The following is a 16,531-nucleotide window of genomic DNA, read 5'->3' on the forward strand; positions in this document are numbered from 1 at the left end:
TTGCACCTGTTTGAATTTCTCAAAATCATCTTCTCCTTTGAAACACAATCTGAAGGCAAATTCTCTGCCATTGCATTAAGCGAGAACTGGAGAAGATGATTTTGAGTCTTTCTCTGCTTCTGCTTTTGAGCAGAAAATGACGCTTGAGGAACTGATGTATAAGAAGAAACACCTGATGATCTTTTTGAGCGAGGGTTGGTTGGCCCCTTCCTTCCTCTCTCCTCCAACCTTCACAGGGCTGGTAAAAAAACAGTTGAAGGGCCTGCAGCAATGATGCACTCTTTGGAGCCATTCAAGTGGGTGGGTTGGCAATAAGATCTTTGATGTGAAAGAATAAGGAAAGCAAGGTCAGTTCCTGTGAAAGATAGTGCCCACAGTGGGGAACTGGTGTCATGAACTACAATGAAGGAGCAGTTTCCCAGGAAGGAGGGAGAACATTCCAGAAAGAGGTGGGGAAACAAGAGGCAGCATAGCCTGAAGTTAGAAGGAGGCAGAGAATAAGGACAGCCACTCCTTAGGATCTGCCAGGGTGTATCTGTTAGGGAGAGTATGATAAAAGTTTTACTCTGGCAAGATTCTGTCTGTTCTGCATAAGCAAATAAAGAACTGAACTCTGGCTGAATTGTTCTACGTTGTTCTTGGGATTAGCTTGATAGTTTCTAGTTGAGTGAGCTGGAGAGCTCTGTAGAGCTGATTCTCATTCTATCCCCTCTCATCATCCAGTGGATCATAAAGTTAATCTTAGTTTTTGGAAGTAAAAGGGGGGGGGGGAAAGATGCAGAGCATGGCTTCAAGGGCTGTTTGCAATCTCTTAATGACATCTCAATTCTGAGTCACTTGATGAGGAAGGAAAATTGGTGCTCAATTTGCTCTCTCATAGGAATGTATTAGGGAACTTTTTTTCTAGGATTTTTCTCCTTTGTAGATTTGGGCCATTTTTAAATTGAATCTTAGTTTTTGCCAGACTAAATCTGGTCTTCCATTCTGGTTTTGGAAATGTATTCCATAGATGGACAAAGAAAAGGATAGAATTCCGACTCTGCTTCACATAATTCCTTTTTAACATTCTGTCAGGTTGGATAAAATAAAAGTATCATCCCCAAACCTAGCTCTAATTCATTTACTGTGAAAATAGTATTACCGTGAAGTACAGAGACATTCCAAAAGTTTCCAAACTGCTATAGGAATATTCAATTTTTTCCATTTTATTTTGGTTTGAATGTTGGTCTTAAGCTTTATAGGGGTTTGGGGTTTGACATCATCAGTATGATGATGATATTGATGGCAATGATGCTGATACCTCATTATTTCTTTTGACCATTCAAGTGAGGTTGTCAAGGTTCTGCCCGTGTGTCTGGAGACAGCAAGGGTTGGATGAGGAGGAACCATTCCCAACTTGGTCCTATCAAGACTGATTATTTGAACCACCTAGATCTGAGGATATTTCATCTTTGACCTCCGATGGGGTAGCCCTTCCTTCTTAAAGGTTGGAACACAATCTGGGGGGGGGTGGGGGGGTCTTCTTGGACTTGCAACTCCAGCTTGAAGAGCAGATGTCAGCTATGACCAGGAAGGCTTTTGCACAACTCCATCTGGTGTGCCAGTTGCATTCTGCTAAACTGCTCTTGCAAAGCCTGGGGAAAATCCCCTCCCCTAAATTTTAACAAAAAAAAGGGCATTTTGCAGAAATCTGGGTGTCAAGTTACAGTGATCAACTCTTTCCTCATTCTCCCCAAAGCAGACTCTTGAAGGTTAAATAAGTAGATTTATTGCAGAGAATTAGGACATAAATTCTCCATCTAATAACATCCAGAGTCCCTGCCCTTTATATTTATCTATCTATCAGTCCAAGATGGGAATCCTTCTTCTGCCTCTTCGCGTTAATGACCTCATTTCTCAGCCGCAAAACTTTCTGCCATCTGCCCCTTGTTTGCAGAACGGCCTTTTCTGCTAGAGATTCCCCTCTCACCAGCTTCAGTCCTGACATAGCCTCCTTCTTGTGAGCAGATTGGATCTGACCGATGTCTGGATTGCCAAAGGATGTGTGCTTTTCTTTCACCAGCAGAGGGCGGTGCAGGGAGCTTGATGGTGAGGCAATTAAGGCCATATGCTCGCTTAGGCTGGTTTCCTTTTAAACACAAGTCATCCGCGAGAGCAGGGTGGTAGGAGGGGGAAGGGCAGGAAAAGAGAAATACAATAGACTTCCATTGCCCTTTAATTTTAATATAAAATATTAGAGTGCCAGAGAAGACACCCAACATGCATTTGTTTAATTGAACCCATTTATATCATGTGAAGGGAAATAGGTATAAAGGAAAAACCATAGAACTGTAGGTCTGAAAAAGTGAGACAACCTGTGAAGATGCTACATATTGAGAGAGAGGGGGGGGAGAGAGAGAGAGGGAGGGAAGGAAAGAGAGGGGGAAGGGATGGAGGGAGGGAGAGAGAGAGGGGGAGGGAGGGAAGGAGAGAGAGAGGGAGGGAGGGAGAGGGAGAGAAGGAGGGAGGGAGGGAGAGAGGGACGGGGACGGAGGGAGGGAGATTCGCTGACACACTTTAGGCGTGTGTGCTGCTGGCAGCTTTATGTATTGGGGTTGTGCTCATTTCTGTAAAAGAGAAACAAAGCGGAGCAAATCTGTGATTCAATGATATCTTGAAAGGTTCACTGCACATTTGCCCGCTTCGTCTTCTCCTCTCCTGGCTGAGTTAATTCCTGGGGTTACTGGATCCCCCTGGTAAGAGAGTTTGCGTGTCTGAGGCCTGTGTATGAAAACAATGGCAGCAATGAGGAGCTGACTCAGGCCCTCCAACGCATTGGCTTCATTTCACCGAAGTATTTAGATCAAAATCTCATCCGTGGAATGCAAATTGGAAGCAGATTTGGTCACAGTGACTGGAGGCAGACGTTCAAAGGTAATGTGTGTAGAAATCTCCCTCCCTCCACCCACTCAAAGATATATGATAATTTTGTTTCTCTCCCCAAAGGAACCGCTCAGCTAAGAGAGTTGGAAGGAGTGATGGACTCTGAAAATGTTAGCAAGGCTGTTTGGCTTCCTTCCTTCAGCACCGCTTTCCTTCAAGACATCTTTAATTCCAAGAATTATCAGAGGACCGTCTACTATCTAACAATATTATTTTTGAATGGTTAACCAGGCCAAGACGGATTTAAACATATATTCCCGTTAGAAGATATAGGGCTTTGAAATTCCCATCCAGACAATTCTGTCTTGTCCATTTGGCAGAGAAAGAGAAATGAAACTTGCTAGAAAAGATGATATCCTAAAAATGTTGCTAGTGCTTCCAGCATATTGTGGACTACTTTGTTTAAAGAAATGCTGATATGAAGCAGGTGTTAATTCATTGATGGTGTTTATTGCTATTGACATTTGCCGGGTCCTGCTGTTGTAAATCAATGTATGCCATTGAGAAGATAGAGATAAATTCATTCTCTCCCTCTCCCTCTCCCCCTCCCCCTCTTCTCCCTTTCCTGTCCCTGAAAGGTTGAAACAATAGCTAGAGCACAAGGAGGGAAATGGGACATCTCTATCACAGATAATTTAAAACTCATTTGTAAACCAAATCCAGAATAACACATACTTCTTTACTGGGATCATGTCTAAAAATCATTGTCATCATGGTTTGCCTCAGGTAGGATAGTTATGCTAGGATTTTTGAGTAATAATAAGTTCTTGATTTGCTGCAATTATTTGTGTAGCTACCATTGATTCCATCTGCCTCTCATTTCCAGTTTAACCATATAATCATCCAGTTCTGCCTCTTGGGCTAGGAACTATCCTGTTCAATTATACAACAGGCAGAGATTTACACAGCACAAAAAGCGCAGGTTCCACGCAAGCAGGTCCATTTAGGACCAGGATAATAATCTTCATTCTTATTAAATTAGCTGCACTAAATTACAACATTTCGAAAATGGTCCATAAATAGCATTTTGGCTTTTGATTTTTACTGGAATGCTGGAGTCCCCAAAGCTGAGGCAAGTGCAAGATAGTGGCTCAGTTCACGGGGGAAGATACACTAGGAATGAACAAATAAATGATGTCTAAATCTCAGCCAGATATTCCAGTACGTCTTCTGCTCATCCTTTGAGATTATTCAGCATAAAGTGACAATGTGGTCTCCTAATCTTTTAGTGATATATATTACACATACACACACATATTCACACTCTTTGAGAAGGAGATTTCTATGTTAGCTCCCACATATTCTCTCTGGTTTCTTTTTGAGTTTCCTAGCTGCTGAAAGCATCCTGAGCTTCGGAGAAGGGCCAGCCTTGCTCCCTTTCTTCCATGTTCTTTGGAGCCTGAAGGAAAAAAGAACCCCGTTGGTAGCCTAAAAGAGAAAGAAAGAAAAAAAAAACCATCACAAGACAATTTGTTTGCAAAGTCCTGTTTCCATGGCGACATTTATTGCGCATATGAATTAGTGAGCCCGTGAGCAAAGCTGTACTGTGCAAGGAAGGGAAGTCTTTCCCCACTCCTTCCAACCCACTGCCCAAGAGATGCCTCTGACAATGCGGTTTTGCTGAGGGGGAATCCCTGCTTCCAACTGAGGAACTCCTGGCTCAGCCTCACCTGGCAGAAGGAAGTGGCTGAGGCAGCAGGAGATCAGGAAGATTCCCTGGCTGGATCCTGGGTCTATTTGTGAGAAGATGAGAAGATCCGAGGGCCCTACCCAAAGCAGAATAGAACACAACTCTGCAGAGGGTTTGGGATTTTCTTTCCAGCCCCCTGCATTCTCAGTGATTACAAATATCTCTCCCGAAGCAAATAATTATGGAATTAAAATCCAATCCTTTTGGTCCCTTAAGAGCTTTAGCCAATCTGTCAATGTAGATGGGAAACGCCAAGGCAAGGAAGCAGGATGCTGCCTCATGTACGGCTTCATCAGAAGTCCATCCCTGAGTCAGTTCCCTAAAGCCTTTCCTACCCTGGAAAATGTCACCTGTGTTTTTAGGCCCGGCCTTCAACCAGCTTGGGTAGGCCTTATGTTCTCATGGAGCTGTCAGAAATGCCTCCAGATTTCTTGGCCTGGATCTTGATTTGGATCTAGTTTTATATTATGAGTCTCTTAAGGCACTCCTATGAGATTCATGGCTGTTTTATGCACTCTTTGAAAGGCAAGGCTTGGTTTGGCTTGGTTTTAACTGGAGCCGTGCTGTGGGGATGCACACAAGCTCATTAACACTGGAGACAAGGAACAGCTTCGGAACACGCAAGGCTGTCTTACTGCTGAAATGAAGCAGACGGCGGAGATCCCAAACTGTCCCCAAATGGGATTATGCAAACAAGTACGGGGGTGACTCCATCAAGTCACAATTGGCGGGTACCCAAATCTGCATCCTGGCAGAGGCCACTTGTGAATGAACTTTCCCTCTCATGCCATCTGCTCCGATGAGATGCATCTTTTAGAACAGGGGTGTCAAACTCATGTCGTCATGACGGCGTCACATGATATATCAGGACTTCCCCCCTGTGCTAAACCAGGCAGGGGCGGAGCCAGAGCCAGCACGTCACGCATCCAGCCCACGGGCCGTGAGTTTGGCACCCCTGTTTTAGAAGCTCCTTTTAGACTCTTCTCAGGCCTTTACTCGCAGTAAGTCCTGATCCAAATCTACCCAAATATTTAATAGCATGGAGCAACTTTCCCTAATCAGGCGCTCTACATGATGACTATTCCTGTACCGTTATTGTTTTTATTATACTCCATTCGAAGGATTAATTAAAAGGACAAGTTCTTCACCCTCATTGCATTATTCAGCTTGAAGGGCTGATTCTCTTTGAGGGTGCCAGATGTTGTACCAGAGATCTGTCGATTATGCCTCGTTCAGATCCTTGATGCAAGATGTTGTTTAGTTCAAAGCTCATTCCCATCTCTTTGCTCACCTAGGGAGAGGCTTTGTTCTTGCTTCTCTTTGGGGGAACATCACAGCCAGGTTCTTTATTTTGTTCCCAAAGGCCCAGGGCTCCCCCCTCCCTTAAAAAGAAATGAAGCTGCAACATTTTGAATTAGCTTCAACAATACATAAATCTGCCAAATGACAGCACTACAAAATATACTTAAGATCTGGGTTAAATCCAAGAATAGAAAGCAATATTTTGCATAGGGTCAGTTCTCAAGCCAAACTCTGCTTTGCCATAACGGGCACTATATTAGATTGTAATATATGCCTAGATTTTACCGATCAAAATCACTCTGCAGGTATCTTTTTCCAGTTTGTACCTAGATCCAAATTCATCAATCTAATTATTTACATTTAGGGTCATTCTCAGAAACGCAATAATTGCTTTTGATATACATCCAAAGTATTTCATTTCCCTTTGCTGTTAGATATTTGGAACCAACACTACCCAGTCTGCAGAGGGAGGGAACCCCGAGATTAGTCTTTGGGAAGTGATGGATGCAGCTAATGTGCGCTACAGGAGCGCATTTAGACTGCAATGATTTTGTGATCCTTATAATAATGCAGTAAAAAGAAGCACTACAACTTGGGTTCTATCATCTCAGTTCTTCACAGAGCTGTCAGAGAGAGATGAAAAAGGAAAAGAGAAGAAAGAATGTACTAAAAAGAAAAGAAATACATAAAGAAGTGACTTCCAACCTTCATTACAACAAATGTAAACATATTTCAAAATTCTTCACCCCCTTTAAGGTTACAAATAGGTATCTTTTCATTGCATATTCTATCCCTTATTTATACAGTAAGTGAATTCATAAAACATTAATTTTTCAATTCTGGGATCAGCAAAACATCCATAAGGGATTGCCAGAACATTGCTCTCACCCAAGTCTTATTTTAACCTTGATCAAATAAACCAACTTTATATTCTTTCCTTTTACTTTTAACAGTTTTAATTGTTATCCAATCAATATTATAATAGGATTAGATTTCTTTTTCTTTATCTCATCAAACAGATTTCCTCAAAGCTTTAACAAACCTTTTTTATAAATTCAATAAAAATATTTTTTCAGGTCATCTTTTGGTTTATCATTTGTATTTTCCTTTTAATTTTTAAAATTTCAGCCAGGTTCTTTTGTATATACAGTAAAGTGTCCTTTTGTCTTGGTCACTTATTTGTAGTTCCATTCTTGTTACTTTTTCTGTCTTGTCAAGTAAAATTTGTTCCACAACTGTCATTCCTTTATTAGAATAGTTTGGACATAGTCTATCCATACATCCAGACATCACTGCTGATAGTGTTATTGTAGTACTGTAATTTCTTGCTCCATTCTTCAACAAACTCTTTTAATGTTTCCAATGTTATAACATTTTATGTCATTATGTAATTCCTAGTATTAATTGACATCAAGAATAGGCTTCAATTTTTTTCTTTCTTTCTGTGGGCCAAACTCAAGGCCTCAAGGAAGATACAGTAACTTATCTTTTTATGGCTTTAATAGCCAGGATAGCAAAACTAAGTACTTAAATGACAGACCATTTTTTTAGTTAATTCCAAAATCTTATAGTAAATGTCAACATTCCAAATTTATCTTAATCCTAGATCCATTTGCAACATTCTTAGATCAAAATCTTATATAGCTTTTTGCTGTTTATTTGAAACTCTTAAGCTTACAATTAATTTTTCTTTTCTTAAGAGTTGAAGATAAGCTTTTCATTATGAAGGTCTCTAATATTTTTAAGATGGTTAATAGGCATTTTTCAAAAGTGCTTAGAAAGTGAGGTTTGCAAATTTAGTGTCCTTTAAAAGGCACTGCTGCAACTGTGAGCAAGATGATTGATCCCTTTATCTCCTGGTGGTCAAACTCATGAAAGCTGCTGTCCTGCAATCTCCTTGCAAGGAGTAGCTATCCAGAACATATATGAGCAATCTCCTGTCCTTTCCTTATCTGGATAGGTTCCAGGGAACCGGTCTACTCAAAGTTCCTTGCGCTTTGCTGCCATGGTCAGCTCTGTGAATCCAGTTCACCATATCTCTGCTGGAAATCTTGTTTGCTTATGTTACTAAAGACTTAATATTTGGTCTTAATTTCTTGATTTTGAACACTGCTTGAGAAAGGACTTCTTCATTATAATTAATGATCAAATTTTCCCTCTTCCTTTTTAATTCTCAATCTTAACTTTTCTGTTATTCTTAACCCAACAAATGTCTGATCAAGAGCACAAATTGAACTGTGATTTCTCTCTGTGGGTATGCCCATTCAGTTGACTTATAATATGCTGTTTTAATCTGTTTAATCTCTTTTCTGGACTGGAAGGTGATGCCTAGCTTGTATATGCAGGGTTCTGCCAGACATGATGTGGCTGTTGGCTGGACATGGCATAGCCTTGTTTTTCACTCCGACCTTGGCTCAGATGTAACTTCACTTTGCTTCAATCAGCAAAGTGTTTACACAAGCTGGGCTAAAATGCTTCTTGTCAAGCATTCAGTCATTCTAAGGCTTGGCCTGCCCAAAGTATGAATTGGAGATCTTTTGAAGGATAGCTTGCTCCATCGCATTTCTCCATTCCAAATTTACACCTGGCCACGGTTCTTTAGTATATAATTTTGGGCAACAGTTTTAGTATACTCCAGAAGGATTTGATTATATAATTGCTGGTACTGAGTTATCTGACTTAATAAAAATTGATCCGCAGAATCAGTGGGGGAGACATGCCCTAATAGTTGTAGTGAGAGTCTACTTCAGGTGGTGGGTGCAAGGCTGTACAAATAAAATGGAAAGAAGGTTCCAGAGATGCTGCCTTGTATTTACTGGCCCCACTAGGATCAGACTATATGGCTCATCGACTCGATCGGAAACATTAAATCAACTCTAGCAACCACAGCAAATCAACTTCATAGGAAGACTAGTACTTTTATTAAGATTGGCTATAGCACTCTAATTGTGCTGTACTACTCCCTCCCTCTTCTTACACTGCGTCTGATGAGTCATTTTCAGATATCTCATTTCTCAGCACTTAAAAAATGTTTCAGCCCTCTTGGCCTAACTAATTGTTCTTGCATATTTCCATCAAGGTTGTTTTCCTTACTCTCTGCACAAGTTTCCTGGTTGCCACACAAAGATATTAAAGGAAGAAAGTGCTGCAGTGGCCAGCTGGAAGCTTCACCTAGGAGCAAGGTAAACTGATCCACTGTTGTTTGGCCCTCAAGAAGTTCTTGTGTGAGCTGGTGAAGGTAAGCTTGGGAGGGGGGTGAGGTGGGGGAGAGGGAAAGTGGCTGCAGCACCAGAGGAGACCTGAGGAAGAGGCCAACACAAATCAGGCAGTATGTTGGCAGTTTCTGATGGAGGTGAGATGTCAGCCTATAATGAAAGAGGCAAAGAGGACTCGTTCAGGGAACTTTCAGGAGAAACTCAAGCCTGGTGGTGGCCCTGGTTGAACCCTTTGGGGGAAAAAAAGAAGGAATCTGTTCATCATCTTCTTAAACTAGTGATGTTCTCCAAAAGATTATTTTTTTCCCCGCTTTCTTTTTCTCAAAAGAAACATTAAACTTTTTCACTTTCTCAGGAGATTAAACTAAGATGCATTTGAGTGTGAATGTGAATGATTTTTTAAATGTTATCTAATTCTGGGTTTTATTTAATTGACCAAACTAAGTAATAATTTTAATTAGCAATTTTATGATGTTTGTGTGTCTATATTTTTCTTGACTGTACACCGCCTTGAGTCCTATGGGAGAAAGGCGGTATAGAAATATAATAAGTAAGTAAGTAAGTAAGTAAGTAAGTAAGTAAGTAAGTAAGTAAGTAAATAAATAAATAAATAAATAAATAAATAAATAAATTTGGATTTCATAGTATGCAGAAGAAAGGGATGGACTATACTATCAGGAAAAAACCCTCCTATTTTTTTAGGAGTTGAGGCATTTTGATAAATCCTGCATGCAGCTGCTACAAAAAAAGGGGGAAAAAAAACCTTTGGAAATTAACAGATTAATCAGCTTTAAAATCATGACCTAAGTATTGATGGCAGAATGGAGCTTACACAGTACGTTCATATACTGTGGAATATTTGGTTATCCTTGTGGTTTGCAACCGAGTATGTTACTTTACATTAAAGCAACAGATGATTTCTTCCCAATCTGTAAATTCTCTGGTAAAGACAGGCTTTCAAAGCAAGGCAATTGGTTTGCATCACACGCTTCAGGGGAATGAGGAACCGAGAGAACTGGGGAATGAACAGCAGCTGAGGAGCAGTTTTAGACATTTGGGCCTTCTACGGTTTTCTTTCCAAGTTTTAAGCAAAAAAACCCAACAACCTTGCAGAGACCTTTAAATGGGGCTCTTTTTTCCAACTCGCTCACTATAGCATGCAAGTAAACTATTGGCATTATCAAAAGTTCAAATCCACGGCCACACTGTTTACATGGGGCAACACTGATACAAGCCATTAACTTTATGGAATTTTAGCTATGGAAAAACAGTTCTTATCTAGTTTAAAATTAGGCACCGCATCACAACTTGACTCAAGCAGAAATTTAATGTGTGCCAAACCAGACTACTAAAGGTCAGGAATACATATTAAATTTAAATCCAACACAATTGGGCAGTAATTTATAATTCCACTTCAGCTCTCTCCAGTGCATGCTGAATAGAAGGTAACTGCATAAAGTAAAAGATTGGGTGATGGAACTGCCAATCAACACATGGGAATGCATCGTATCTCTTCCTAGTTTATATTCCAGGAAAAAGAGGGAACTGGAGAAGGATTTAGAACAGATGAGAAGAAGGAAGGTTGGAGAGAGGCTCAGAGCCTAGGAGCTAAACTATCTATGACAAACACTTCTGTATTTAAGGGGATCATGAGCAATAGCAAGAGCATTTGGACTTACATATACTGCCACATAATGCTTTACAGCCCTCTCTAAGCAGTTTACAGAGTCAGCGTATTGCCCCCAACAATCTGGGTCCTCATTTTACTGACCTCGGAAGGTTGGAAGGCTGAATCAACCTTGAGCCAATTAGGATCGAACTCCTGGCAGTAAGAATACAGAGCCAGCCTACAATACTGCATTCTAACCACTGCGCCACTAAGGCTCTTATAGCATATATGAGCAGTATTACCAGAAAAGGAGCAAGGAATATATCTCTGCCTGGGTTCATACATTGTGTTAAACCACAGTTTTGTTAATTACATGGGCTGAGGATTCATATCTCACATTTGGCTAGGTTCATACACCATAGTAAGAAGTAAAGCGTTTTAAAATTTTATTTTAATGTTTTACTTGCACACCACCCAGAATCCCGATGTGAGGAAGATGGGTGGTTTTAAAAATTTGATAATAAAAAATGATTGCGTTTTCACATTGCACTAAACCACCAAAGAACAAGCCACGTTATAACTTAGAAAGATATATGAACCCAGTCAGGGGGTCTTCCTGTATTGCCTCATGGCTCTGGCTCACGAAGGTTGGCCTCCCTCTTTCGGTGTCATTCCTCTGATCTATTTGATCCATTGCTGCCCACATTAATCTGGGGCTCTTAAGCCACGTTGGAATGACATTCTCCAGAATGTCTTGTTATCATGAGAGATCCCAGTTGGAAACAGCTAGCCTGCTCTGGTTTGACATTATCTATCTAGTTTTGGAGAAGTGCCTTTCCCAACCTTTCCTGGAGATGCTGAGGATTAAATTGGGACCCTCTGCATGTAGATGAGTTGTTCTACTGATTGGTCGACAGCATTGAACTCCAGAGCTTTGTTTTACAGTAATTCCATAAAATGACACGGCTTTCACCGAATCACTTTAACTTACTCAGATGGCCCATTTCATATTATCTTTGTTGCAACAGACTTGCCTGAACAAAAACAACAAAATAAAACACCTGAGGCTTGCTATTTGACAATTGCCTTGTTGGTTGTTCCGTCATGCAAGTTGCTAGCTGAATGGAGAATGAATGGGAAACAACTGATATTTTTTCCCAGCAATTCTAGAAGATACCTAAACCGTCGCAGAAGCACAATACATAGATAGGGTTTTTTCTTCTTTTGACAGCATGGTTTCCCATATAATTTCTTGCCATGTGAATTCTGAATTGCTTCTCAAATGAGTGATGTGCTGGGAAGCTTCTGGAGTTTACTCACCCCGGCCCCCTTTTCCTGCCCTTCTGCTCCCCTGCAGTATTGCTACAAGAAGGGCTGAGGGAGGTAAATTAAATATAGTTTCTAAGTCCCCAAAGCAGCCTATTTTGGCAGGGCCATGGAAGGACTTTGCCTGTCTGTGCCAGCAGCAAGAAAAGAGGTTTCATGTCTGTTAAACGTTTGGGACTAAAGCTAACATTTTAAAAGGCTCTCCAGTTTCATTCTTCAATTATGTGCCTTCTGTGAAGAGCTACCAGCGTAGAATTAACATCACTCTAAGAACTCCGTGGCATCTTCTGGATGGCCAGAAGAGCAGATGTCCTGAGCATCATTGAGGCTTCAAGAGGTGTGCGATAATTGGATGTCACAGGTCAGGTAAAACCATAATGGGATTTTATTTGGATTTAGCGTAAAATATTCTGTGAATTCTGCTGTTGTGATTTTTGGCTAAACCAAGGTCTCTGGATAAATGCTATGAATGGGTAGTGCTACTGGTTAAAACAAACCATGGCTTTTTACAAGCATGCACAACCTAAGGCCCCAGAGCTGCAAGTGTTCCTGCAGGCCTTGAGTTTGGCCTGCAAAGAACTTCTACATGTTATTAGTAAATCGTAATGTTTAGGGTGGCATAAGGAGGACATTTTAAACAATGTAACTGGAACATAATCATTTGTGTTGTGTGTGGTTTCAAGTCAATTTTTGACTCCTGGCAACTGTCTGGACAAGTCCCTGCAGTTTTCTTGGCAAGATTTCAAAAGTAGTTTGCCCTTGTCTTCTTATTCCTAAGGCTGAAAGAAAGTGACAGGCCCAAGATCACCCAGCTGCTCTGTGCCTCACACAGAACTAGAATTCATGGTTTCCTGATTTCTAGCCTGAAATCAAATCTAGTTTTTATTCTGATTCTTCCCAATACTTTTGGAGTGTGACTAGCACTCTGTTCAAAGGGCAGGTATGGCTATTGGCCTGGAATGAAGTGGGTTTATTATTATTATTTTTAGTGCCTTCAAACCAGTGTTGACTTCTGGTCATTGCCTGGATAAATCTCTGCAGTTTTGCTGGCAATATTTTTTGATGTGGTTTCCCATTGCCTCCTTCCTAGGACTGAGAGATGCCCAGCAACATCTCACAGCAACTGTAGCCATTTGTGGATAGTGAAAAGGGGGTGTTGAGAGTTATGTTCCACAACATAGACAATGGAGACTACCCAAGAATGTGAAACAGGCCAAAGAAATCAGACCTTTGGTTCCAACTAGCAGTGTGATCCATGCAACAGAATGCTGTACTAGGTGCAATACAAAAATATTAATAAAATAATAACACATTGGAACTTTGAATGGATATAACCATCCCCTCTATCTGCTAGTTGCCTTCAACTCGTTGTGCCCACGTGACACCCCTCCTGCGTGAGCTGCACTGGCTCCCAGTGGTCTTCCGGGTGCGATTCAAGGTGTTGGTTACCACCTTTAAAGCGCTCCATGGCATAGGACCCGGGTACGTTCGAGACCGTCTTCTGCCACCAATAGCCTCCCACCGACCAGTCCGCTCCCACAGAGAGGGTCTCCTCAGAGTGCCATCGGCCAAGTTATGTCGGCTGGCGACACCCAGGGGGAGGGCCTTCTCTGTGGGAGCCCCAGCCCTGTGGAATGAACTGCCCCCGGAAATACGTAAGATCTCCGACATCCGCGTGTTTCGCTGCGCACTGAAGACCCTGTTGTTCCGCCAGGCCGGGCTATCAACATAATAGTTTTAAATTGGGGTATTTTAAATTTCTGGGGTTTTAATTGAGCCAAATTTATTTATTTTAAATTTTAATTGCTGTTTTGTCTTGTGTTTTTAAATAGGCTGTACACCGCCCTGAGTCCTTCGGGAGAAGGGCGGTATAGAAATAAAATAATAATAATAATAATAATAATAATAATAATAATAATAATAATAATAATAATAATATTGTGCCAGAAGTTTGGATTTGAGTACAGCAAAAACCACTGGGAACATCAGGTTGAGAAAGTTTTAGAGAATGAGAAACTCAAGATCTTGTGGGACTTTAGGATTCAGACTGACAGGCACTTGGTCCACAACACACCTGACATAACAATAGTTGAAAAGAAAAAAGTATGGTTCATTGACATTGCAATACCTGGTGATGCACGAATTGAAGATAAGCAGCAAGAAAAAATCACAAAGTACCGGGACTTACAAATTGAAGTTGAGCGACTGTGGAAAAAGAAATCGTGTGTTGTCCCGATTGTAATTGGAGCCCTCGGAGCAATACCCAAAGGGCTACACCGCTATTTAGAAATTCTAAATTTGCCGGACTTGAACATTTTGACTCTACAAAAAACCACCTTACTCGGAACAGCTTACATCCTCCGACGATACCTTAACAGTTCCTAGGTCCTTGGTTAGGACTCGAGCTGCTGAGCTATTAACCAGCCTCAAAGGCTGTGAATCTCACTAAAGATTAACCAATTAATAATAATAATAATAATAATAATAATAATAATAATAATAATAATATTCTTCAATGCCCAATTTTACTGGTAGTAATTGCAGCCACAGAGCATGTGTGTGTGTGTGTGTGTGTGTATTATATATATATATATATATATATATATATATATATATATATATATATATATATATATATATGTAGGTCTTTGGTTATTCGGGTCTTGTCCCACGTAAAATTGAAGGTTTCTTGGCGACGTTTCGACGAAGTCTCATTCGTCATCTTCAGGCTGGTGTTCTCGGCTTCGTGCTTCCAGGAGCAATGTGAGATCGCAGCTGTCTCTTCCTTTTAACTGCTAGTGGGGGTGTGAGCTGATTGGGTGGGGACTTGGCTGTGCTCTGATTGGATGGGGGGTTGGTTGTGCTCTGATTGGCTGGGGGTGTGTTCTGTTTGGGTGGGGGCTTGGTTGTGCTCAGCTTAGTCTGAGTTGCAGGGGGATTTGAGCTGGTGAGCTGCGTTGTTGTTGTTTGGCTTCGTGTTTGTGGCCGTGCGAGCTCTTCATGGTGGGTGTCAGTCTGCTTCATGTATGGATTGGAGGGGTTTAAAGTGGCTAATGATGCAGCTGCGGTCTGGCTTCTGGTCCTTGGTCGTGGCTCATTATCAGTGTGGGTTTGAGTCTGCTTTCTGCGTGGATGTGTGGTGGTGACATCAGGTGTGGCACTCGTGAGTGTGGGTCTGGTGTCATTCGTTGTGTTAGGGACTCGTTTGTCAATAAGGGAGGGTTTCCCCCACTAAAATCCAAGACAGAGAACAAGAAAACGGCAAGGCCCTCCTCCCATACATAAAAGGCACCCTTTCTGTGATGTCCCGTTGCCTGGAGGTGGTGTGGGCTTGGATGGGTAGGAACAGACTCGGACTCAACCCATCCAAGACTGGGTGGCTGTGGATGCCGGCATCTCGGGATCTAGAGGTACCATCTTTAGTGATAGGAGGGGAGACTCTTACCCCCTCCGCTAGGGTTCGCAATCTGGGTGTCCTCCTGGATTCTCGGTTGTCCATGGATGACCATCTGACGGCCGTAACCGGGGGGCCTTCGCACAAGTACATCTTGTGCACCAGTTGCGCCCTTTCCTAGAGTGAGATGCCCTCGCCACAGTCACCCACGCCCCTGTTACTTCTCGGTTGGATTACTGCAACGCCCTCTACATGGGGCTGCCCTTGGGATGCATCCGGAGGCTCCAACTGGTCCAGAATGCGGCCGCACAGGTAGTTACCGGAGTTCCTTGTTACTCCCATGCAACACCTCTCTTGCGCGAGCTGCACTGGCTGCTGGTTGCTCTCCGGGTCCGTTTCAAGGTGCTGGTGCTTACCTATAAAGACCTACATGGCTTAGGCCCAGGGTACTTGTAGGACCATCTTCTGCCTTCCTCCCACCGCCCCATGCGCTCCCACAGAGCAGGCCTCCTCAGGGTGCCATCGGCCAAACAGTGTTGACTGGCGGCCCCCAGGGGGAGAGCATTCTCTGTTGGAGCGCCGACCCTCTGGAATGATTTGCCCACAGAGCTCAGGATAGCCCCGGACCTCCTCTCCTTTCGCCGCGAACTGAAGACGTGGCTCTTCCGTCAAATAACTTGATCTGCTAGGGGTTGCACAAACTGTAATAATTTTAAATATGGTTTTTAAGGGTTTTTTAACTTATTTTGTTATTTTGATTTGTATTATTGATTGTTGTTTAAGCCGCCCTGAGTCCTTCGGGAGAATGGCGGCATATAAATAGCAAAAATAAATAAATAAATAAATAAATAAATAAATAAATAAATAAATAAATAAATAACTTACTTTCCAAACACTTATGGCTTCCTTTTGAATTCTTTCCAATTCGTTCACTTTAAAAATTAGGCCATTAAAAAAAACACAAAGGACTATCCGTTTCTCCAATCTGGAGAAAAAAGTTTGGTTGTGTTGGTTGCCACTTCCAGTGGTGGTGGTGTTGCTACTACAGTCGCAAAAGACCTTTTGTATTTTGA

General features: G+C 41.8%; 1 long non-coding RNA gene across 1 annotated transcript in view; it reads left to right on the forward strand.

Moving 5' to 3' along the window:
* The first annotated feature begins 8,999 nt into the window (after positions 1-8,999).
* LOC139310493 (uncharacterized) overlaps positions 9,000-16,531 on the forward strand; it is a 49,092-nt gene continuing 41,560 nt past the window's right edge. The window contains exon 1 of the long non-coding RNA XR_011599888.1: positions 9,000-9,096. This is a non-coding gene — a long non-coding RNA (uncharacterized lncRNA). The remainder of the gene's footprint in view (positions 9,097-16,531) is intronic.

This window comes from Pituophis catenifer, unplaced genomic scaffold, assembly GCF_029215685.1.
Source record: "Pituophis catenifer annectens isolate HBS135680 unplaced genomic scaffold, rPitCat1.0.hap2 SCAF_2, whole genome shotgun sequence".
Classification (NCBI taxonomy): domain Eukaryota; kingdom Metazoa; phylum Chordata; class Lepidosauria; order Squamata; family Colubridae; genus Pituophis; species Pituophis catenifer.